This window comes from Acomys russatus, chromosome 3 (assembly GCF_903995435.1).
Source record: "Acomys russatus chromosome 3, mAcoRus1.1, whole genome shotgun sequence".
NCBI lineage: Eukaryota > Metazoa > Chordata > Mammalia > Rodentia > Muridae > Acomys > Acomys russatus.
This window is the reverse complement of record NC_067139.1, coordinates 7,382,065-7,384,467: the sequence shown is the minus strand read 5'-3', so window position 1 is coordinate 7,384,467 and position 2,403 is coordinate 7,382,065. Positions and strand designations below refer to the sequence as shown.

Below are 2,403 nucleotides of genomic sequence, written 5' to 3'. Positions count from 1 at the left end.
TAAAGCTGCTGCAAAACTTTTCTAAATTTCCATAATGTCACAGTGTCGTAGGTTGGAAGTTGAAGCGAAGCTTCAAAGGAGGAATACCTCCTCGACCGAGGACCCAGCAGACAAAACCCGTTACAGGAGTGCCACAGAACCAGTCCCTGCTTTTTATAAAGCGGGAGGTTGGCTCAACAGGGGCTTTCCAGTGAGAGGAGTGGGAAGAGCCGGCAGGGAAACCACCACCACTCTGCGCGTCCAGGGTTGTGAGCCTGAAGCCAACAGAGCGCCCCAAGCTAGGTACAAAGATAGCTCCTAGCACAGTAGGCTAACTAAACCATAGTCTTAAGAAGACTGAAGAGAGAACTGGAATTCTAAAAGTGAACTCAAAAGCCTGGAGATGCTGGGGATCGAACCCAGGACCTCATGCATGCTAAGCATGCGCTCTACCACTGAGCTACATCCCCACCACTCAGGAGCCTGGTTTTCTAACTCACCTTTATAAAATTCAAAGTCTGTTTCAGACCTTCTGGGTTTTTTGTTTTGTTTTGTTTTGTTTTGTTTTGTTTTCTGTCTAGATCAATGTTTTAAGTTGACAGAGATTGAGATATGATAGATATTGAGTTACATTCAGAATTTTAGATTCACCGAGATAGGAAAATGTTTCCTTCAAGGTTGCCAAAAACGAATAGCCAAAACACTATGAATGTAATTCCTGAATGTTCTGTGGTTCTTTTGCTGTATGTGCTTTGTTTTATGTAGGTGTAATAATACAGGTGTATATGTAAAAATAAAAGAAAGAAATAAAGAAGAATGAAAAAATAATTGATATTTTTCATCTTTTCTCTTAAAAATAAATAAATAAATGGTCCCGTTACGTTACAAGAGCATTCTAATCAGCCTGCACTCTCACGGACACCCCGATATCGAATGTTAAGAGTCTTTGGGTCAGAGATCTCAGAAAAGAGTGTCCGGGATCATCTCTTCTAACGTCTTCCTCTCCTTCATCACTAAAGACAGAGCCTTCCAGAAAAGATGGGGAACCCTTTGTCAAGCCTTATCTACAATTATCTAGAGGAGGAAAGCATTGCCCTACCGTCTTCCGCTTTCTGTTCCCGGACTACGAAAACCAATCAAAATTAGGAGCTTGGAGCTCCAAGAAAACACCGGCTCCCCCGTCTCAGCCACTGGGAGCACGTAAGAGCCCCCCTCTTACGCGTTACGTTAGCCTCCCCCTCCTCTGATCCTCCAGAGCTCCAGGCTTTATCCAAAGGATCCCAAAGAAGCCCGTAAAACCTCAGGCTCTTCAGTTACTCTTCAGAGAGGCAGGGATGAAAGTCGGGAGTTCTCTTCCTCGCAAACAAGGCTTCTCTTGTCTGGGGCTTTACTTCCAGTCCACAGAGTGGCTCTTCGATTTTTTTGCAAAGTTCCCAGTCAGGAAGTCGGATCTTCTTCCTGCCTGGGGAGTTCAGGAAAATCCTCATATACACAGGGACCTGTGGGCAAACCGGGAGAATAGGAATACCAGGGAAACTGAGACGGAACTAAGGATACAGAACGCAGAGAAGATAGCAGGAGAGAAAAGGAAACAAAGCCGGGGCTGGAAACTTAAGGACCTAACTAAATTCAGGGTTAGAGTAGACTTTTTTTTTTTTTTTTAAACAAGAAGTGACTGCTCTAAGTTAACCATTTTTTCCGTCTGTAGGCAACTGTTTCACTAGGAAGATCATGACCCGGCGCAGTTACCACGGATCGGGTCGTAAATAGAGATCCTATGGTGGCTCTCATTTGTAATCTCAGCATTAGTGGCAGGTGACGGAGGACTGCCACAAGTTTAGGACAAGCTTCCTCCCCCCCTTTCCTCTCCCTCCGCCTCCCTTCCCTAAAGAACACCATATATCATTTGATAGTCTCACCAGATTTTTTTTTCCTTTTAAAATACAATTTTGAAATGGCTGCTGTAAATATCTTTTGATGAACACTCTCAAACTCACTGGGATTTGAAATAGGTTGTTTTATATTATCTCTCTGTTTCTCTTCTCTTTATGTGTGTGGGGGGATGGGGAGAGAGAGAGAGAGAGGTGAATGAATGATTGACACATGGGTCCAGCAGAGGATGGAAAACGGTACCTGATCCCCCGGAATTTAAAGTTATAGACGGTTGTAAGCTGCTATAGAATATTAGGAATCAAGCCACTAGTCCTCTGGAAAAGCAGTTAGTGCTCTTGACCACCGAACCATCTCTCCAGGCCCAAACAAAACAAACCATTTTTTTTTTTTTTTTAGCTGAAGTTATACAGTGCACACAAGTTGATGGCCATGTCCGTATGTGTGTACAACTGGAACCATCATCACGCAAGGCAATAACACACTCACCAATGCCAACAGGTCCCTTCTGTTTTCACCAGTGTGTGCATGTGT

At 43.9% G+C, this 2,403-nt stretch overlaps 1 non-coding gene across 1 annotated transcript; it reads right to left on the bottom strand.

Annotated features, from left to right (window-relative positions):
- Positions 1-377: 377 nt before the first annotated feature.
- On the bottom strand, positions 378-449 carry Trnaa-agc (transfer RNA alanine (anticodon AGC)). The gene has a single exon. It is a non-coding gene; the product is annotated as a tRNA-Ala (tRNA).
- Positions 450-2,403: the final 1,954 nt, after the last annotated feature.